A 23,693-nucleotide genomic window follows, 5' to 3' on the forward strand; every position below is an offset into this window, starting at 1 on the left:
CCAAATGTCTATTACACGTGTTGCCTATAGGGGGCCATATGGTTTGGGTGATAGGGGTTGCCTTTAAACTTCAATAGAATGAAAATACATTACATGTATTTATGTTGTATTTTTAATTACGTTTAAGGAATAAAACATAACGGGATGAATGTAAGATACACGTCCAGCGGGGACCCGTCCGGCCGGATCCATGTGTTGTTAGGAGTAGGCACAAGCGCCATGGCATATTTTAAAAGAAAGCACCAAAATCTTTAAGAAAAACTTTAGCGTCGTTTTAAAAGAAAAGCAGGCGGAATTCAAACAAACATGCCCGAAAGAGCAAATGCTGAGTTTAAATAGTTTGAAAAAACTGTTGAAGTTGATGTGTATTTCGATATATTTTTGATGTTATCAAACTCTGTGAGTTTACTTTTATCATTCACCTCAATGTAAACTAATTTACACTTTTCTCTGACTAAAAACATTTGCATTGTTGAAGCTGTGTAATTAATAATTGCATTAGTGCTATTTCATACCAGTCAGTGGTGATCTGTCCTTGTTATCTTGAGTTACTGTGGACTTTTTATTTGAAATGTAATATTTTAAAAAGTGGTAATAGTTTTAATGATTTAGCATTAACCATTATTCACAAGAGGTAGGTTGCTAAGCAATTAACTCTTATGCAACGATGGCGTGTTTGTAACATATGTTTTTTGGCGTGGGTAGAAATAGGAGTAAATTTTCCTTGACAGATTGCTAATAAAAATAATGTACACGTTATACACTGTTTTTTCTTTTACAGCTGTCCAGAAAACTTGAGGAGAACTACCCTAAAATGGCCGAATTGAAAGGGTCATGGATGTTCATACAGGATTTGGAAGATGAGGGTAAATGATTTCTATACATTAATGTCATACAACAGTAGAGAATGCTAACTTTTCTGATGGCATTTCTGTTGCATGATTCACTTTGGAAAACATACAAATGAAATGTATTTGAAAGCATTTATATTTCTTTAAAATTTTTGCAATCATATCACTTCATGATTGGACAGCAAACAAAGAGAATTGTAAAATCTTATTGACAAGTGACAATGCTTTTAATCATCCTTTAAAATAAACTTTGCTAACAATGATTTTTTAAAATTACTTTTGTCAGAAGAAGAGGGTAAAAATAACAGAGAAGACATGCCTGAAGAGATCAAGAGTGAGGATGAAGATGTCATCAAGGCAGAAAGACATACCAACAACATGAACATTACTGTAGGCAAGTTCTGCCAGTGGCTGACAGGACAGGATCATATCCCACTAAGTCATTCAGATAGGGAAGGTTTCAGAATTGTCATAGAATTTTACCATGACTGCCAGGTGCATTATGGGACACATCACAGCATATGCTATCCTGTAGTTAATGCATATTCATGCTCAGTCACATTCCCAATAACACACCTGAGTACATACATAGAATTCAAAAATATTATCTCAAAGGCGATTGTCCATGGCTATGAATTTGGCCGCTGTTAGGAACTGAATGTTCCGGCTCACTTTTTGTCTTATTGGTCAGGTCTATTCTAAAGACATTACACTTGACAAGTACAAAGATTTACAAATGAAGCTGAAATTGATTGCAAAATTAGAGCATAATATTAAGTACAGGATGTACGATGTCATAAACAAAACCTTGGAGTTTTTAGTAGCACTTTATTATGGTTAAGCAGTATATACAGTTTCAATGCATTTTCAGTAATTTTTCTGTTGTTTTTCATGTACACTTTTTCTGTAAGGATTCTGAAGCATTTTGAGGATTTCAGTCTATCAGAATAATTGTGCCATGAAATAAAAATGTAAAACAAAGGATGTGTACAATAATTCAAACAGGACAACATGTTCAAAGACAGAAGTTAACAGACTTCGTCTGATAAGACAAAATTCCTTAGCGTGTGAATGAGTTAGAGATGACCTGAACGGAGCAGTGTGTGTTTGTGAGGAGTCCAATGGGAGTGAACTGAGCAGGTTTTTAAGTTTGTGCCTGCAGTCGTTTTATATGCTCATAGCAAACAGTGTATAGCTGTTCAGATTAGATGATCAGTTTAGATGATCGGTTGTCATTTTCCTCACATATCGCCAGTCTTTCTCGCTCTTGTCGGTTTCTCCTCTTTAACATCAGGAGGATACGTCCATTTCTTTCCACTCAGGCTACCCAGATACTCGTCCAGTCCATCGACATCTCACGCCTTGACTACTGCAACTCGCTTCTAGCGGGTTTACCACTGAGTGCCATCCGTCCCCTCCAACTGATTCAGAATGCAGCTGCTCGTCTTGTTTTCAACCTTCCCAAGTTCTCCCACACCACTCTAACCCTAACCCTCCCTCCACTGGCTTCCTGTAGCTGCCCGCATCATATTCAAAACACTGATGCTCGCATACAAAGCCAAAAATTCTCTGGCACCATCCTACCTAAAGGACCTCATCACACCCCGCACTGCACCACGATTTCTCCGATCCTCCAGCACTGCCCGACTGGTCCCACCTCCCCTCAAGGCACAAGGACGACACACATCGGCTCTTGTCTGTCCTGGCACCTAATTGGTGGAATGAACTCCCCCTAGATGTCCGAACAGCTGAATCCTTGAATGTCTTCAAGCGACGACTCAAAACATTCCTTTTTCAGAAATACCTGACGTAGAACTTCTGTATTCTTACTTGGCTCTTTTTCTGGTGTGTGTTTTTTTTAAAAAAATAAATAAATAAAAAATTCTGCACTACTCAACGTCGTTTTCAGAGAGATGGTATTCGTAGCTTGGGACCTTATTGAGCTAGCATCGGAAATTCATCGCAGAGTCTCAAAGCACTTATGTAAGTCGCTCTGGCTAAGGGTGTCTGCCAAATACTGTAAATGTAAATGTTCATCAGTAATGTTTCGGTCAGTAGGATCAACCAAAGTTTGAACTTCATTCATCTCCTCAGTCAGAGGGCACTCATATTCAGGCACTACAACGCCAGTTTCTGAGTCAAGGCCATCATAGTCAATAACAGTCTCCCAGTCGATGTCTGGCTCTTGTAGGTTCTATAAATTTAACAGAAGACATAACGAATCATAGCTTTCATGTGGTAACAATACTGGATATTTCAGTTTACTCACAAGATCAACAATTATATGGTTATTACATGTACATTTAAGGTAACTCGTCATGGAGCATTGCTTATGAAACACACATTTAGTCTGTGTACTTTGATATTTTGTATTTGGAAGCAACCACACCAGAAAAAACACTTACTGCAAGGTTCTCAGAATGGACATTAGTGTTTAGCATTTGTGCAATCTCCCAGATCTGTGCTGGACTCCAGTTTCCCTCAGTACGTAGTGAATGGTGGTTCCAGCCTTCAGTGAATATTTCCAAGTTATCAGTCAGCATTTAAATAACCTTACAAACCTGATTCCATACAGATACAGTATATTGGAATAAATAAAATGAAATGAAAAAAAGTATCAGGGATACACTATGGAAGTAAAGAAATATGAATCATACCTTTGGTTGTGCACACTTTTTCCTGAGATGAAGCTGTTCTGATCATTGCCACGGACAGTGAACATAAACCGGGCGATGTCCACATTCTCCACTCCCTGGTCAGCTCTTACCCTGAAATCACGGGCTCTGTAACCTCTTAGATACATCAACACTACCCTCAAAGAAGTTATATTGTATGTAAGTCGCTCTGGCTAAGGGCGTCTGCCAAATCCTGTAAATGTAAATGTAAATGTATATTAGTGTTGGTAAATGTGATCAAAATTCTTGCGTTAAACTTAAGCAAACAAATGCAATAGCCATTCAAGTCCCCTGACCCAGTCACAACTAAAAATGTGGGGTGCAACAAGCAAGGACTATGAGTTTCTGTAAGGTGGAATGGTGTAAAATATGTTCCCATATTGCTATTGTCCTGGCAAAGGGAAGGTATATGAAGTAATGGATGTAGAGTTGCCAATATTTCTAAAAAGTTTTTCAATAAATTTATCTTTGATGGCATTTTGCTTTGAGGAAACTGAACAGGTAAATGGCAGATTTATGTACTTTTGTATTTTCAAGCTGGAATAGAGCAAATAGATTTTTTCCCCCAGCCTACTTATCTACATTGCCAAGACTTTTAGAGGACTTTTAGAAGAGCTGTGTACAATCTAAAGCACACTACCTTGAGGGTAAGCCATGTCGCTGCGTTGCATCCAGGAAGAACTGAAATGCAGTTGATGCACAGGTGTTTGTGGCCACATTCAAGTACAATATCTACAAAAGTAAAGTTTAAAGCAATTAAAAGGCATCAAAGGTGTATGTGTGTAACAAGAGAACAGTGGTCAAAGAAAGAGGGTAGCTGGTTGATTATTTGTATGTTATTGCTAAATTTGCCCTCCTTTTCAGTCCTTTGACATAATTAGCCTCTGCCTCCTCATGTTGTGCAGCCCTCTACTGTTGCTTTCCTGTTAGCTTGGGGCATAACAACATGAAAATGTCCAGTTAAAGTACAGAAAGACAAAATGTACTACAAAGTTATTAGTGGGCTGAAATTGATGATTATTACTAAAGCTTCTAAATGTTTTTACAGAGTACACAACGTTTATATAGCCAGTGCACAGCATGTGAAATTACTAAGATATTACTAAGTCAGGTACCTTTCTTGAAAAACCATCCACTCCTCCAAATATCACAATGTTGTATCTGTGAAGCAATAATAGACCGGGAGCCCAGAGGGGTCAGCCTAGCTGAAAAGCGAACCAATTTCCCTTAGTGTAATTTTGCTGGGGGCATATGACAGTTCATCAGAATGGATGTCTGCCGGGTCCGTGGTGGTGGGTGTGGCTGTGAGGGGTGTGGAAATTAATTCAAATTATTGAGCTAGGTCAGCTCAAAAATGTACTTCTTGAAAATGGTGCTTCAATGTACCTTATACAATCAGGACTTATAAACAGGCACCGCCAGACATTTTTAGTGGTGGGGTACCCTTGGCAGAGTTATGTAACTACCCTGCAAAGATTGAGCTAGATCAGCTGATATCCGAACCAAATGAAACTAGTTGGAACTTGTTCAGTATCAACCCAGGTATCATGAATGAACATTGCCAGACAGTTTCTGTGGTGGGTTACCCCTGCCAGACATGCCCAAAAAGACCACACCCAAAACTGAGCTAAATCAGCTTACATCCGAACTGAATGAAACTAGCTGGAATTTGTTCAGTATCAGCCTAGGTATCATGAATGAACATTGCCAGACAGTTTCTGTGGTGGGTTACCCCTGCCAGACATGCCCAAAAAGACCACACCCAAAACTGAGCTAAATCAGCTTACATCCGAACTGAATGAAACTAGCTGGAATTTGTTCAGTATCAGCCTAGGTATCATGAATGAACATTGCTAGACAGTTCCTGTGGTGGGTTACCCCTGCCAGACATGCCCAAAAAGACCACACCCAAAACTGAGCTAAATCAGCTTACATCCGAACTGAATAAAACTAGCTGGAATTTGTTCAGTATCAGCCTAGGTATCATGAATGAACATTGCCAGACAGTTCCTGTGGTGGGTTACCCTGACAGACACACCAAAATTTGAGCTAGATCAGCTGATATAGATATCCGAACTGAATGAAACTAGCCCGCCCCCTCATCAGGATCTTAACGGGTAAACACAATCATATGGGTTAACAGCTAGGTTAGACAAGTGTACTCTGCTTCCTGTTAAGTATGAGGATTTGTTAAATTTCAATCCCTTTTTACAAGAAATCACTTAGCTATTTCCAAAATAAGGCCATAGAATGACCCCTATTCCTATGTCCCTGCAGGAAGTAGAAACATGTATCATGATGCTATCCCTTGACCTTCCCAAAGCTTCGCTTTTCAGCTAGGCTGACCTCTCTGGGCTCCCGGTCTATAAAGTATAAAATATTATTTATATTTTAAATGAAATGAAATCACAGCCAATGTCTAGATGCATTTAAAGGGGTTAGAGAGGAATCCCCTTTGAGAACTTTCTAAAGGTTTCTTGTCTTTCTTTTGCCTTGATAGATTTTTTCTTGTATATTTTTTTAAATAAAAACTTTCACTTCAAAAATTTACTGTGAACATATGCAATCATCATTGTGCGTGTTAAGTAATCCTTCTGATATGTTGTGCACAGCTAACAAAAAAGAGAAAAATGCAAAACCAAAGGAAGGCTTTCTTTTCTCTTAAAAGTATTTTTTCTAAACCAACTGAGAGTCAGTTAGAGGGGTGTTCATTATCAGTATTGTTGCTGGCATTTCTGAAAATGTGCCAATTTTAGTCAAGTGGCTACTTTTAAAATGCAGTCCCTGGCCAAGATGAAGAAAGCCATTAAGTCGGGTTAAAAAAGTTCATGAAGACTACATGATAATATTAAGCAATGACATAACAAAACATTTAACATGCAAAATACACAGGAAATATACACTGCAACAGGCTAGGATAGACAAATAACCAAATACACTAGCAAGCCTGAGCACTTTAGACCCCAGATTAGAAACTGTTGGTGAATGAGCATATATTTTTTTCCAAGTTTTGTTTACTTTGCTGAAAGCAATTTAGGGGCTTTCAATTTCTCACAAATAAAAAAAAAAAAAAAAAAACGATTTTCCCACTATAGCCAGATCCAGTTTCTGTGTGATCTGGGAGGGGGGGGGGTTGACGATTTGTAGTAATAACTATTTCCTGCTGAAAAACACTGGTAAACTATCTACATGTCACTGAATATCTCTGAGTCCCAAGACCGCCAAAACACATAGATACAAGTTGCCAGTGTTGATCGGCAGGAAATCTTCTCCAAAGCCCCACCACCACCTCACACCAATCCACCCAGGGCTGTAGATGAACAAACTTCAAATAAATTTGATGTTAATACAAACCGCATCAACTTGTGGTTTGTGTCCACATGTACCAGAGACAAGGGCCCTGGTTCAGAGTACATTCTGGGTACAACACAGCCAAGACTTGACAACCTTGATATGATGCCCATGGAATCAACCCTATGCATGGAGGCTGCAACTCTTCTCCACCGAACCCTGTAGCCCACTGACTGCAGCCTCCCTCTGACCTTTCTGTAGCCTGCATTTGGTAGATCATTCTTGACAGAAGAAACCAAATTGTCAAGTTCCTCATCACTGATGGAATTATATGTGTCCCTAACACAGAGCTCATACTCTTTCATTCTTCTTAATATTGTTCTTCTTGAAACACCCATCAGTGTGGCTATGCAAGGCACAGGAAGTTGAGTAGGGAACATTTCTTTCAAACGTTGTTCTTCAATCAAAATCTTGGGTCGTCCATTGGTGGCAGTGACTTCCTGTGTGACACATGGGGCCGGACATTCCAGATATGCCCTCGCAAGGTCAAAGAGCTCCTGCAAAGCCAGGGTGATAGCAGGAGGTACTTCAATGTGATTAGACGGGGCCTGCAGAAGATACAGCTCCTGATGACAAAGGAACTCCAGGTAATCCAAATTTAGTGGAGTCGCGCTGAATCCCATTTCTATTTTATGCAGAAGACTTTTGAGAAGGTGGTATCTGAGCTGTTTACAGAACAAATTATAGTTAATGAGGTGTCAAGATCTTGTCTCTGATCCACACACTAGGCCTACCATTCAAAAGTATTAATTGTGAAAATGAAATGTTTTTGTTTTGTGAGGTGCTTGTTCATGTATGATGATGTAGTGGCTGCTCTGTTTGACCGTGGTAAACCTTTTCACAAACAATATAAGTGAAGAAGTATGACATTAGATCTAAGGACCAGAGTCAAATAAAGTTAAATAAAATCCATCAAAAACACTTACTCAGTGGAGATTCCAATATAGCAGGCAGACAACTTTATAGCTTTAATAATGAGTGTATTTAGCAGCTACAAGGACACGAGCGCATAGAGAGGATGGGTCACATCCATTATTCTCTGTTAGACCCGGCGGCCTACAACTGATACTGTATACGGATGAAAGATAACTGTTTAACCCTCTGTTTAACACGTTATACGTACAGTAAGCACATGAGAGAGTGCAGTGAAATTGAGAGGGCTTCTGATTTTTTAAGAAATCGTTTGAAAACCACATATGGAGTTAACAGGAAAAACAAATTGGTAGACTTTCCATCATTTCACCTAATCAAACTAACTCCTCGGGATATAATTCTAGATATAGTTCTAGCGGGAGTAGCACCACTAGAAATAAAAAATGCGTTGAAACATCTTGTGCTGTCAGGGCAGCTTGACCTTGACACATTCAATAGTGCATCACTAGGATACTCATATGCAGATGATGTCCAAGACAAGCCAAGTCCTATTACTGTCACAACGTTGTTATCAAATGACAACAAATTGAAGCAATCTTCTGGTCAGATGTTTGTGCTCCTCAAGATTTTACCATTTATATTAGACAGTTGTAAAAGAAATGCATACATTCAAGCCCTTACTGAATTAATACAGATAGTGCAGATCCTGTTCGCACCAGTAATTTCTCTTGCAACTATATCTCAAGTCCCTCATCAAAAATCACTTAGCTTTAGCGTAGAGGGGATGGGTTTTCAGCACTTGAGCGCACACACGCGCGTGGTTCGACTTTTGGCACTAATTTAACGCCGAGCGAGTCCTGTGCAATCGCGATTGCGTAGTGAGCATGGATTTTCTGCTCGCGAGCGTGGTTTTCATGCGCGCGACTTTTGGCACTAATTTAATGCCATACGGTCGTAGGTCTGATTCGTAGTTCCTAGGAAGCTGACAAGAACCTCGAATGTATGGCTTGATGCAGAGGTCAGTGTCTTATCTTCTCAACCAAACCCAATCGATGGATGGCGACGTCTCCTTGAGTGCCTCTTACCTGGAGATCTATAATGAGCAGGTGGTCATCTGGCCTGCCTCTTGTGCCATATGACAGTACTTTACTCTGTATGTGAAAAAGTTCAGCAGTAATTTATATACTTGGTCCTTACAAAACATCCTCAGGAACAACTGTAGTGTATGATTCATTAGGCTTTTGTAGGCTGTGTAAGGAAAAGGCTTGACGTGACTTAATGTACTGTAATAGATTTTCCTTGCCACTAGAGGGCGATATTTAAACCTCGGTAAACAACAGGTTAACCGCCTTTAATTATACCCTGCTCTTGTCCAGTAGGTTAGATTACTACACTCAAAATCAGGCAAACTGAGGCAATAACAATACTTTATTATTCAATTAGTAAATTAATCAATGGGCTCATGTTGGATGCCTCGCAGCACACAATTCCCCCGCACACACTGAGGGCGTCTGATAAAACAGCACACGTGAAATAAGTTAGGTTACGCTCTCAAAGCAATAAATCATTCCAGCTCATCACAGCACGGCACCAATAAGAAAGTCTACACAGCAATCAACATCGCAATCCTGACCAGGAAGATACACACGTGATAAAAGACAGACTTCCCATTAAAACCTCAGTCTCATTATCTCCAGGTGAGTGAATGCAGCAGTCTCTGTCAATTAACCCCCCCCCCTTTCCAAAACAGTCTGTAGTGGTACTTGATCACAGTAAAAAATCTGCCACCAATAATCACCAAATTACTCACACACATATACGGTCATAAGACTTTCACCTGACAAATAAATCAAAACCGAAATACTAGGATTATGGACTTTATACTCTTTTCCTTGCCTGTGCCATGTTATGCTATCACAGAAAAAACAAGACACAAGCAGGATTCACCAAAAACTAAAGGATAAAATAAAACCTTAAATCAAACAGGAGAGACAGTCCAAAGTCCAGCCTTGTTCCATGACTGGAAGGGTGTCAACTTTTAAGCTGCTCAAACAACCCATTGAGCTACATAGCAGGCCAGGGAATAAGGACTCCCTGTCATTACACAAATAAATCACTCCAGGTAATAGCAGACGCTATAGCAGAGGAGTCAGATCAGGAGACAAGCAAGAGAGAGAGTGAGCTGGGGCATTAGGGGCAGCAGCTGCAGAAGCTGAGGCAGTTGGGGCATTAGGTGTAGGAGCAGTAGTAGGAATAGTGGGTGTAGCTGTGGGGGTTTTGGCTGCAGCAGGAGCTACAGGAGGGAGGTTGAAGGAGCCAAAGCTACAGCCAGAGCAGACAGTGTAGGAGAGGCTGCAAAAAATGCAGCTGAAGCTGTGGCAGAGATATCAGGAAAAACTGCAAAAGAAACTTGGGAATTAGGGCTGACAAAAGCAAAGGAAACACCTTATAAAAAACTGTAATAGATCTAATGTAAGGGAGCATCAGCTTCTGTGACAGATGTAAGTAAATAGCTGCTACATTAATTAGATGCAAGGAAAGAGCCGCTTCATTGATTAAGCTGCAAGCAGGCAGGATTATCTACTGTGACAGAAGTGTGGGGAGCCACACAAGTTAGTGAGACCTGGAGAATAAGCTGACACACAGCTTCAGCAGCGACTCTGCCAAGACGGGATGACTCCTCCCAGCATGAATGCGATCAACTGTGATCAAATGCTGCACGGGAATCGGGGGGGTTTTTAACCCGTCATCCTACCCACATATTTACATACATGGGCTTACCAACTGGGGGCCATCAAGAATAATTTACTGTAAGAAGCAATGATTATAGCAAAATAATACTGGTAAAATATTTCTTCTCAAAATATTATTAGTCATGTAATTAATGTCATATAATATTACAATATTTTGTGAAATGAAAATCTATACTTTTCTTCAACACAAAGTGCAGCTTCTATCCTGAGCACAATCCACCTTATTACTGAACAGCTTATTGAGCCCCTGGTCCTGGTATCACTTTTCAGTCATTTCAAGTAAACATCATGTGTGTTGTATTTGTATGAGGAAACCAATCCTATCAACATCAATAACTGAAATAAACACACAGTGATTCAAACTTCAGCACTTTTCAATTTTGTTTTGTCTTTCAAGAAAAGCTGCAGCATCAAATCTGGCCCGTTCTGATCGGCTTGCCGCTTTTGCCCAAAAACAAATGCTGGTGTTATCAAAAACTGTATCATAGAGCCATATTCCAGATTTATTACAGCTAATCACATCTCGGCACTCCGAGGAACCTCTCCTTATATATCCCTCCTTCCCACTCATCCCTCAAATATTGTCACATTTGTGTTTTTTCACACTCACACCATCTTCATCTTGCTCTGGCTGCATGGCGTCCATATGCACGGCAAATTATTTTAGTCTTATCTTGTATAATAGGACATAACTATCAAATTCAATGTTTATCTTTTCACATCTGAACACAACTCATGAACCTGAAGGGATCATTTGCAACCAACCCCTCCGCGGAACACTGGCCACGGACCGGGGTGGGAATCCCCAAGCTGGAAGGCGGTGCTGCTTCATGTTCACATGAGCTAGCTGGCTAGTTAGGATGTATTCAGAATGTACCGTACTACAACTATAAAGGATGTAATGTGATATAGCAAAACAATTGCTAACTGACAGTGCACGTTAGCATTACTTTAAATGACAACTTTACCTGGTACTTACCAGAAGAGTGGCTTATACGTTAGCCCACTGACAGCAGGCAGCACGTTCTTCAGTAATATACCAGAGTTAAACTTACAGAAACTTTCAACACAAACATTGGCAGCCATTGACTCATAGGTGGTAGTAAAGCTGAAATGACTGTGTTAAAATAAGGCAACACTTTTTTTAGTCTTACTTCCTCCCCTTCCTCTGTCCTTGCTCATTGATGTTCAGGAGAGTGCAAAACACATTAACGATGCAAGGATTTTCAAACCAAGACAGACACAACACTGAAGAGACGACAAAGACACAGTTTAATATTAAGTATATGTTTTACTCTTAACTCTACTCTTAACTCTACTCTTAACTCTACTCTTAACTCTACTCTTAACTCTACTCTTAACTCTACTCTTAACTCTACTCTTAACTCTACTCTTAACTCTACTCTTAACTCTACTCTTAACTCTACTCTTAACTCTACTCTTAACTCTACTCTTAACTCTACTCTTAACTCTACTCTTAACTCTACTCTTAACTCTACTCTTAACTCTACTCTTAACTCTACTCTTAACTCTACTCTTAACTCTACTCTTAACTCTACTCTTAACTCTACTCTTAACTCTACTCTTAACTCTACTCTTAACTCTACTCTTAACTCTACTCTTAACTCTACTCTTAACTCTACTCTTAACTCTACTCTTAACTCTACTCTTAACTCTACTCTTAACTCTACTCTTAACTCTACTCTTAACTCTACTCTTAACTCTACTCTTAACTCTACTCTTAACTCTACTCTTAACTCTACTCTTAACTCTACTCTTAACTCTACTCTTAACTCTACTCTTAACTCTACTCTTAACTCTACTCTTAACTCTACTCTTAACTCTACTCTTAACTCTACTCTTAACTCTACTCTTAACTACACAATACCAACACTTAAAGGATATCTCTATTAATCCTCCGTCCTCTGCCATAGCCCACAAGCCCATCGATCGGGGTCAAGAGCTGTTCGATGGATGGCCGAGGCTGGTCTCTCTTCGGTCGCCGAATAAGTGTGCCGTTGCGCTCCATTTCTTGCTTCTTGCGTTCCAGGTATTCCAAACGGGACCTCATACGGAAGCCGCCCGATTCCTCCTGGGGGGGTGGCCTGGTCCTCCCGGTGCAAGGTTGAATCCTCTGGCCGAAGTCATTTGTTGACGTTACAGGCTGGGGCTGTGGGACAAGGAAAGGGTATTAAAGGTATATCCTTTAGCTATCCTAGCCCCCTTCCCCACAGGTTACCCACCAACTGGATACACACCACCAACTGAGGGATCAAATACTTGAATTCATCTCCACTTAGCCAATCCTCAGCAAAATTCAACCAGCAAGGGAACAGATAGACGGACCGCAACCCCACCGCCAGAGTGTGCAACACAGCAACTCAGTAAATAATCACCAGCACCCCATTCACAGAAGCACAGCAACCCAGAAATAGTCCTAATCCACACTCGGGTGCATGCAAAACACCCCTCCAAGCAGCGGCGTACACGATTCCGTTCAGCCCCCATCCCTTACCACGCCATATTGCACGAGCCCAACTAATCCTCCTAAACACACAGAACTTTAAAAAAGGCACTTCCCCATCTTCAACGAGAGCCACCCACGGGGTCTGGTCAGCTAACTCGCAGATAGTTTTGCCAGAGTCCACAAAGCACGGCTGTGAACCAAATCCTCCCCACAATAAAAATGGCCCGACACGCCGGCAACAGTGTCGCACTAATGAATCCACAAGGCATATACCTACATTTCCCCCACTAACTATCTTCACCGGCGGCGATCCTACTGACCGCAACCGGCGCCATTCGATCACTCCCGCTGTCGCAGACGTTTCCCTCTTATCACCTCACTCAGCTGCATGTCCCTCCACCGCTGACCACAGGTGAACCCAATAATTAATTTGCCCGCATCAAGTCGAACTCCGCCCCCTTCCTTATAACTCTGGGACGGTCTCATCAATTCACCACAATATAGGTCATTTTATACTCTAACTCAAGTGTTCTAATAAAGTCTCTTAATCTAAGGCTTTACCTTCTGCATGTCGCACGTCCTCTGTGCAAAACGGGGCTTCTCCGTATCTCCTTCCTCGGTTATTACTTTCAGTCTTATTTTAATTCTTATTTCAATCTTGAGCACTTTCAAGTCTTTTCCCTCCATTTTCTAATAAGCTGTTCAAAAGACAACCGCGCTCGAAAGACGTTGGAGAAAAGAGGTACATGCGATTCAAAAGTAATCAAGCTGTTGTCACGGACGCCTATTCGTATCATGACAGACAATACGATGTTATGCAGGTCGTCGGCGACTTTCGACCGCGATCGGCTCCCACTGACAGGTCGTATGTCCGATTCGGCCGTAAGCAGGGTTGCCAACGCTGACGCATCTCGCGTGACATTCACGCTTTCAAACTGAAACGCGCACAGCAAGAAATCTTACGGCGAATCTCCATTAATCCATTTTAAAGCTAAAAATTGGTTGCAGTTTCACAACCCTACACACTATTTACAAGGTGATAAGACTGTTCTATACATGTAAATACGTGTTTAGTCTCGAATTGGTCAACCAGCTGACCAAAGTTGGCAACCCAGCGTAAGTCGGCCCCTTATTTCCTATGCAAAAATGATCATATACAGGGGGCACATAATGGTATGAAAGTATTTATTTGCTGTCTAAAGCTATACGCGATGCAATGTCTTGTAGTATTTATTTTATGTGCATTCGCGCTGACAAGAAATCACTGTGCATTTTGGCCTTCATGCCGCGAAAGTACAATTTAGCCACATGAATGTTAAAATGCACGGTCATTTTTTTTGTCATAACAGCGTGAACATATATAAAATAAGTACGCATTTGCGCTGCTACAACAAGGAGTTGCCGCGCGTGTACAGGGAATGCGTAGGGGAGACCGGGTATGGTTGTAACACTTTTTGCTTTATCTCCTATAACTAACTGAGTTTTTGAGCTAGAGTCTTTAAATTTTCATATAAAGTACCGACATTTGTTTGCTACAAACTGCACCAAATCAAACCTCTGCTAGAATACGACAGAGCTCGTGAGTTCATAACAAATACATGGTGCACTACCGTGTAGCTTGTAACACTTGCTGGGGTAAGTTGTAACAGTTAGACAAACGAAGCAAAAACACTGGCCACACCGTGCTGTATCCTGCAAAAAGACCGCACACGCTCACTGCAGCCTGCAGTGTCTCCATCATCTGCTGCCGTTAGCTGCCATCAGCCCCCTGCACAGACGCCGTGCTGTGAGTGTCTGCATGTCAGGACACAGGAGTATTACAGTTATGATCTGGGTCACATAGCACCCAGACACCAAACTGTTTGACATTTTACTAGAATGATTAAGGTGCTGTTTCTGAGAGTATCAATATTCTGCCTGCTATCCTAATGTAATTTAACAGGTAAGTTCTGCTTTTAAGTGGACTATGTGTGTGTGTGGTGGGGATAAAAACCTGTTACTTTGACCATGTGAGGACATTTTTCCAGTTCCTACAATGGAAAACTCAATGTTATAAAAAATCTGTCAATGCAATTGATGAACTAAAGTACCAAAAGTCCCGTATTACTTATGGTTCAGGTTAGGGCTGGGTAGGGGTTAAGGTTGTCATAGTGAGGATTACGGTTTTGACAATAGCAATGAATGGAGAGTCCCCACAAAGATATGAATACAAATGCATTGATATCTATGTGTCTGTGTGTGTTTCCCTAACATTTATAACACTCCCCAGCCTGAGCGATGCCCTCCTGTGCCCCTAACATTTATAACACTCCCCAGCCTGAGCGATGCCCTCCTGTGCCCCTAACATTTATAACACTCCCCAGCCTGTGCGATGCCCTCCTGTGCCCCTAACATTTATAACACTCCCCAGCCTGAGCGATGCCCTCCTGTGCCCCTAACATTTATAACACTCCCCAGCCTTTGCGATGCACTCCTGTGCCCCTAACATTTATAACACTCCCCAGCCTGTGCCATGCCCTTCTATGTCCTTATCATTTACAACAACTTCCCAACCTGTGTGATACCTGTGTAATTAAGCAATTCAAGTGAAATTTCCCTCCCAGTGGCTGAGAAATACACAATAAATTTTTACTGACCTTCACGACTGGTCAGGACTGCTGTAAGATTTGATGCACCTTTCATCTCTGCCATACCTCTGTTTTGCCAGTTGGTGGCACTGCCTCCTCTCTGGGCCCTGCAGGCTGTTGCCTGTGGGGAGAAATATCCAGCCCAAACTGAAATCCAGAGTGAGCCTCCCAGTCAGAGCGCAGGACTTCATGGACGGAGGAGGTGAGATAGCCTCTCCAAATATCAGCAATCAGAATATTTAGGAGGTTATATGTATGTTTAACATTACGTGTGTTTAACACCACATGAGCATTTATGCACACGTATGCTTAATGTGACGTGTGTGTTTATGCACATGTATGTTTCACGCGACGTGTGCTGTGTGTGCCCAGCTCAGGGACAGAGAGCAGGGGCCACGTTCAGCATTTCCCGGCTCTGAGGGACAGCAGGGCCCTCTGGGGTCAGCCTGTGGAGTCCCATCGAGGTGCTCCCTAGTGCCCCCCCATCTCGGCACTGAGCAAAGGAGCCACAACTTGCTGAAAAGTGCAGTGATGTTTCAGTCATAACAGCTTGCAGCCTAAAAGATTATCATTTTGAATGTCTCGGCCATGCAGAAGAGCTCCTGAAATATTGCTCTTAAAATGTAATGTTCATGTTTTTGCATTGCGTTGAACTCACTTGGTCCCTGCATAGATCAACCATAAATGCAAAATGACTCTGGCTAAAGAACCTCTGGCCTCTGTTATCATCCAGAGCAGCAGATTCAGATCTGATTGACTGGAAAAAGAGCAGCAGCTTCCAGGGAGGAAGGCTGGCCGTCACCCCTAAAGACAATCATGGGAAGCCGCCAGGTTTGGCCAGATTTGATCACACGACTATGAGCGCATGTTCACTAGCCACCACAGTAAAATGCAGATAATACCTTTTTATTCTCTGTAGTTCATTTTCCAAAATGATTTCATTCATTTGTACATTTAGCTATGAAATATTAAAACATTTGGTTACATCACTTTTTACACTTTTGATTCATTGATGATTGGGGTCAGATTGTCTGCTTTCTCTCTGAGATCTGAATGAAATCAGTCCTTCTGTCTTCACCTTTTCTCTGCCCTTGGTCCATTTTGACAGCCCGGCCAGTGTTTCGCTGTGGATCTTGGGTACGGGGGATATACAAGGTCAACCATCATTGACCGTAAATCCACTCTGTAATATCGATCTGCCAAAAAGAGAAGGTAGTGTTAGTGAAACAGACGAGCGTTGGGCTGCAAAGTGCTGAGGTCTCCGCTGCACTGTCATTACCTCACCTTGCTGTTTTGTTACACTGAGGTATAAATACATGTAGAGGACTGACTGGCTGCAGTGGCCACTTCAGTTAGTTTTATGGTGCAGTTATGACATTTTCAGAAATGTAGCCAAACATTTTTTATTGATTGATCCATTATAATAATCACCAATTATTATACTTGCTGTAAAGATTCTGTTACCCTGATGAATACGAGTAGCTAATATTCACTGCTTCTTCTGCCCGTCTTGTTATCCATGTTGTTTGTTAATAAAAGTAATGAAAGAACTAGAAATTTGTTTTCCATCGGTAAGTTGCTTCTGTCTCTACATGTTTCTTTCAGGGGACCATATTCTCTCAGCACCTTTCTTGAAGAAATAGACCTTCTGCCCCAGTCGGTTATTTATGCTGTTTCTGGAATCGTAGTCTTCCTGCTGTCTGTGGTGCCCACTGATGCGGCGGTGCTGGTCCCAGTCGAGGGCCCGGCCCCTATCCCAGTCTTGCTTGTGGGTCTCCTCTCTGTAGAACCTCTCCATGAAGCCCTGGCCCACACTGACGACATCCATGCTCCATTGCGGTGACCGTTTCTGCCGGCTTCTCTGCCCCCAGCCCTGTTGCCCCCAGTCCCTGTGACGGATGCCCTGCTGATCCCAGTCCTGTTTGCGGTTGGTGTTCTGTTGTGTTTCATGTCTTTCTTACTCTTCCCATTTTTCATATAAACTCTGTCCATCTTTGGACTTCAGATTCATAAGTTTTTCATATCTTCCTCAACAAGCCTCACTTGGTTTCACTTGGGGACATATTTCAGGGGGTCCCATCTGAACAGACAGGGACATGCACACAAACCGTGGTTCTTACTGCCACTGAAGGGGCGGGAGAAGGCGCCTCCCCAAGTGCTGCTGAACATCACCGTGTATCTCCCAAACAGGGTGGAGGGAGACCTCGTATTCAGCTTGACACACTCTTCATGGGTGGGTTGCTGCTTGAATTCATACTGGTAGTACTGGTCCCCTGGAGACAGATAGAGGGCGCTAGGTTAGGAGATTACCATCAGCATGTGAGTGTTTGGTTTATGGGTTGACCGATCTGGAACACGCCATACCTTTGAAGTACACCTTCTCTTTGCCATGGTGATTTTTTTGCAGGGAGAGTAAAGGTGACATCCACATTGTCTGGGATTTTTTCGAACCCAACAGAAATGTTCCTTGGGTAGTCTTCCTCCAAAACATTGTCCTCAAACCTACAGAGTGATCCACTGGCGCATGTCTCTCTGGTAGCCGAAACATAACTACCATGTATTCGCGATACAATGTTACTATAGCATCTCTGGTTCTTTGGCCATGTTGTGATCGTGTATCGGCAAAGCGCAGATAGCCTAACCACAGTAGCCTGGGAAACAAGACAACATGCTAGGGATTGTGAAGGATGCTAACACTATGGAAACAACTAGGGGAACAATGAACAGAATAGCCAGCAACACCAGCTGGTCAAACAGCGACACGGCAGACAGGATGGGACAGAGCGGGGGGGGTGGGGGAGGGTCCTGATGCTAGTTTCATTAGCATGCTTCAGACCATGCCAAATTCACAGGACACGTCACAACGCTGACATTGGCACGCTAATTTCATCAAACATTGCTTCTGCGAGTTTTCCCACCTGATATCTCAAAAGTGGCATTTTATCATTCTCAATAGCTCTAAAACTGCAAGTTGGCATCTTGGTCTAGGAAGGTTGTAGAGACTTGGGACAAAGTTGCTTAGGTCTTGCGTAGGATACAGAGGTCTGTCAGAATTTAAACGCACCTATTCAGAAGAAAACATTTTTACGTTTTTGTTTTATAATTTTTCTGCAATGAAGCGAGATATTTAATGGCATTTCTATGCATGCTATGCGCAGTAACAAAGGGCCCCGCTTACGCTGCACCTGAGCCAGAAGGAGAGGCACACCCCCCCTGCCCTGCAAGTCCCCTACCCTTAATCGTAAACTTAGCTATAACCCTAATCTGCAGCAGGTGCTTCATGCAGTGCTTATTTCTTTTATTTTTTTGAGAAATATATTTATTGGGTTTTCCAGAGTATGCACAACACATAAACATATTAAGAATTACATACATATTCTTAATACATACATACACATGCAATTTTTATTGCAATTCTTATGCAACTGCATAATTATTTTCAGGTGTTCAGCAAACATCTTGATAGGTGACACTTAAGGTATTTCATAAACAGGAAAACTGTTTATCAAGAAAACTGCTTTAAGTGCTTTTGTTAGCGACAAGTCTGATGTATAAAGTTTTTCATAAAATATTTTTCATATTTTGTTTATTTCTTTTGGGTCCTCTGCCTCATAAGTCATTTTTTTTATTTTGTAAATTTTTTAATTGCCAGACAGTTTCCCTGTTTTTCCACCTTTGTTATAAAACTACCGTCTTAGTTTGTCTAAATTAGTTCTTTCTTTAATAATAGAATAATAGTAAATTCTTTAATGGGCTCTAAAGTCTAAAGATCAAGTATAGTTAGTTTATGTTGTTACTGGAATTCCATTAATTATCATCTCAATTTCTAATTCTAATTCAATTTCTTTTTTTCCTTTTCAGTTTCCAGTATTTTGTTTATGAATTGTTTAAATGTATAACTGGTAATATAAGACTTAAAGGTTTCCCATTTAATTGAATGTGAGGTTTCAGAAGTTCTGACCTGAAAGACAGAATGAATGAAACTTTTCCTTCTCAATGAGACAAGTGTTACGAAAATATTATTAGAAAACCGCGGATCATCTTTATTAGGCCCGTAGACATTGACTAAATTGAGATGTTGTTTAAATAAATTACCCTGTAAAATAGAAACCTACCCCCAAAATGCAAAGTGGTGGCATATAACGGAAAGGGGATGGACTTGTGGATTAAGGTAGAAACAAGCATAGCGTGAGATGTAGAATGAGCTGGAAGGACTTGGCCCTGCCTTCATCTCCGTAGCCTGATAACCTCACCTGAAGTTAAATGTGTTTCCTGGAGCCCAAGTGCTTCAGCCTGGTCATCGCTTGTTTTCCTTTCAGCAAACCACAGAGGCCTTGGACATTCCATGATGATATTTTACATAGCTGCTTATTTGCCACGGAGCCCCTTAATGTTTGTCAGCGTCATGCGCCAGGGTTTCTGGGGCACCACTCGTAGTTTCAATGTTCAAGAAAAATTGGAAATCTGAAAAACACATTTTGCTAGAACATACGAAACAATGAAAATTCATCTCTCTGAAAACACACCACTAATACAATCCAATCCAATCTATACAATCCAAACTCGGTTAATTTTCCAACTCGCCGCCTTGGCCAGGGCTGCCCAACCTTTTTTAACTCAAGATCTACTTTTCAAGTGGCCAGAGTGCTGAGATCTACCAGTTTAAATAGGGAGCCATAGCTATTACTCTCTTACTCTATTACTCTACCTATTGCCTTTCTACATAGTTAACATGCACACAGCAAATCCAGACAAATCCAGGTAATTCTCCAAATTGAAAAAGTGTAAATAAATGTATTTCTCTACCTTAGTAGGACCGCTGGCACTGGGAAGATGCAACTAGGTAAAAACTGACTGCTGTGCTGCTGACTGACTTCTCACACTTCTCGGCTTCTGTGGCTGTTTTATGCATCGCTTTGAAACGCCGCTTCAAATCGCCCTTCTTCGGTAAAGCCATGCTCGCATTGCATATAAGACATATGGACTTCGAATTTCACAAAAATAAATAAATCATCTTCCCACTTTTAATGATACGTTTTTGATCTTCTGGCTTCTGACATGTTTGCGTGCTAAATGTTTATTCAGTGTTGCCAGATCTTAAATGTTGAAGTATCGTACCAGCAGCTTAAAATGATCGTATTTTTGAGAAAATTTATCGTACACACGCAATTTCCATTCTGACGTTACTCAGAAAATCTGTTTCAATAATACATATTATCATAGACTGTGAATATTATAGTATAATAATGCAACTTTTACTCACAGAACGTTTGTAAAAACCACCTCTAGGCAGAACAGCGCCTCTAGCACAGTAAAACGGGGGTCTTTCTCCCATTCATGTCTGTCAGTATGATGGCGAAGTTGCGTACGCTTATTCTTTGCGTCTTCCGTAACCGCACCTCCGCCATGCAGATCCGTGATTAAACCGCTCAGCATTGTTTACTCTGTGCGTCACCACGTGTTACATCGTGCGTTGATTGGCTGTAAAGGCACGTGAGACTAGTGCACATAAACAAGCCAAGTATGTCTGCTCAGCCGGATGAAAACAGAGTTCTGTACCTTGTCGTGCTAATGAAATAACTTAGCCTTAAAATGAAGGGGTAAAAGTATCGTACATTATGGGATGTTTTAAATATTGATTGTACATCGTACTTCGCGATCGCAATCGACTCTTTGGGCACCGCTGCCCTTGTTGCTCCAACTGAGACGAGCAACACTAAACAATATGAACTCACTATTGCTGTCCTTTATCTCTAACTACAGGTGTTTTCACACTGAAGTTCTGGAACCTGGTCCTGGTTTACAAGTCCCTGGGCTGTTTCGACCCGGCAACTTTTGTGTGCTACTCCTACACCACACAACATAAACAGCACCTTTATGCTAAATAAGCATTACAGACGCAATTAAGAAGCTTGCAGGTTAAACATCACACAATTTCATAAGACGTTATGTGGCCAAGCCAAAACAATGGAAGGATAAATAATTTATTTTGTTAGTTATTGGATGGACAGATCGCGATCAAAACGGGATGCCACCTTTTATTTATATTTACTTATACCACCTGTGTCATGTTTATGATTCTTATTAAATCTGGCCAGCATGTCGATCCTTGGTTTTCCACAGAAATAAGATTTATGTAATGTTATCCCGCTAATAAGTGCTGGTTTTACCGCCAGCACCAAATGATATTAGACAATAGTATAATGATTATGAATCCAATGCAGAAACATGAAAATGTAAGCAAAAAATGCAAAACTGACACATTAAATGTAATTGAGGTACAAGAACAATTCCATCTGTTCAAATTTCGCTCCGCTACTCTTTTTCCGCTCTTCCACGTAACTTCCAAATTATGCGCTGGTGCTCGTGGCCAATCAGCAGGTTTATCGCTGTAAGCGCCTCCCCAGAAGTACAGGTCCGCCATCAATTTACAACCGCGAACAGTTCCGACTGACCAGCCAAAAGTCGATTTGGTCATGTCAGTACTTTATTTTATATGCAAAAATAATCATATGTATAATATACTGTAAATTATATCATCGTTAAATCATATTGTTTGATGTTTTTAATCACTACTTTCTTAGTTCATTGTTGTTATAACTGACAGCTGCGAATAATAGTCTGAGCACCAGATGAAGGAATGAGCATCTGGCATTGATGCTCGCGGTGTCGGCAGTTGGGTCGGACCCCATCAAGACTCACGCTGCCTGGCTCGGCACAGTCGTGGCCAGATATTTGCAGTCTCGGAACGGTCGCAAGGTCGATCAGTCATAAGTCGCATAGGTTGTAAGTCAACGGTTCACTGTACCGAGTCTGGAGTAGGTACTAAAAAGGGGGCCTGGAACTGCCTCCAAGGTACTACAGTCAAGTCGTGTTCCCCTGGAGTGAAAATTACAAAAGTTTTCTCACTTTAATTATCCTTTTGTATATGTAGGACTTCTTTCGAAATTGGACTGTGTGTTATAACACTAAAGACTATGTTGTATCACTATAGAGTAGGGGTGTAATACACACAAACGGTTCAGTGCGTACTGCAGTTTTGGATTCACAATTCTGTACAATATCGATACAGCAGGGAAAAGAGAATTTGTATCAAAATTTATTACTACATATGCAAACAAAAATTATAAGAACGTGTCATTTAACTGTTTGTAGTAGTTATTAATATTCAGGACCCAAATAGCTCCCCTACCAGGTATTTCATGTCATAAGTGCTTGTAAATGTTATGTCACGTGTTTGGTTCCTGAAAAGAAATAACCACTACAAACATCCATCCATCCATCCATCCATTTTCCAAACCGCTTATATTACCGGGTCGCGGGGGGTCCGGAGCCTATCCCGGAAGTAATGAGCACGAGGCAGCGAACAACCCAGGATGGGGGGCCAGCCCATCGCAGGGCACACTCACACACCATTCACTCTCACATGCACACCTACGGGCAATTTAGCAACTCCAATTAGCCTCAGCATGTTTTTGGACTCTGGGGGGAAACCGGAGTACCCGGAGGAAACCCCACGACGACATGGGGAGAACATGCAAACTCCGCACACATGTGACCCAGGCGGAGACTCAAACCCGGGTCCCAGAGGTGTGAGGCGACAGTGCTAACCACTGCACCACCATGCCGCCCCATCCACTACAAACAGTTAAATGATAAAACATTTTACAGCATAAGATGTGTCCTCGAGGCAAAGTAATCCTCGCATTTGACCAATGTTTTACATTTGTAGAGTTTCTTAATTTTTAAAAAATTGTGTGTAAAAACTGCAGTACATAGTGTTGCGAGTTACTAGTTATAGGCAATATGCGGAAAGAGCTCCATCTTGAGGTAAAAGATAAAACGTCTCACAATTGTCTAATGCTCATGTCTCATGCTGTGGAGTCTAATGCACCCAGACGGAGTGTTTAATACTGCAGGGTATTTGAAGAGGAATTATGCGAGTTACAGCAATAAATCTCCTTTTTATAGTGAAATTACACCTTAATATTTATCCTGATACGTCTGACAAAGACTTGAAAGTGCAGGATTGACATTTTCAAAACTTACGATTTATCTTTTCGTTTTTTTATTTTATTTTATTTTCATAAATCATT

The 23,693-nt window shown here is 41.4% G+C and overlaps 2 long non-coding RNA genes across 3 annotated transcripts; both read right to left on the reverse strand.

Annotated features, from left to right (window-relative positions):
- Positions 1 to 1,400: 1,400 nt before the first annotated feature.
- Positions 1,401 to 11,912, reverse strand: LOC125711862 (uncharacterized). Its single transcript, XR_007383123.1, has 6 exons — positions 8,836 to 11,912; positions 6,881 to 7,542; positions 4,167 to 4,258; positions 3,509 to 3,719; positions 3,257 to 3,360; positions 1,401 to 3,045 (listed from the first exon to the last, which is right to left on the reverse strand). It is a non-coding gene; the product is annotated as an uncharacterized LOC125711862 (long non-coding RNA).
- A 4,582-nt stretch (positions 11,913 to 16,494) lies between these two features.
- LOC125711859 (uncharacterized) lies at positions 16,495 to 21,156 on the reverse strand. Of its 2 annotated transcripts, XR_007383120.1 has the most exons (4): positions 20,404 to 21,156; positions 17,962 to 20,078; positions 17,224 to 17,870; positions 16,495 to 16,793 (listed from the first exon to the last, which is right to left on the reverse strand). It is a non-coding gene; the product is annotated as an uncharacterized LOC125711859 (long non-coding RNA). The 2 variants fall into 2 exon arrangements; XR_007383119.1 differs by having other exon boundaries at positions 17,962 to 21,144.
- Between the last annotated feature and the right edge of the window lie 2,537 nt (positions 21,157 to 23,693).

Source organism: Brienomyrus brachyistius, chromosome 17 (assembly GCF_023856365.1).
Source record: "Brienomyrus brachyistius isolate T26 chromosome 17, BBRACH_0.4, whole genome shotgun sequence".
NCBI classification, from domain to species: Eukaryota; Metazoa; Chordata; class Actinopteri; order Osteoglossiformes; family Mormyridae; genus Brienomyrus; species Brienomyrus brachyistius.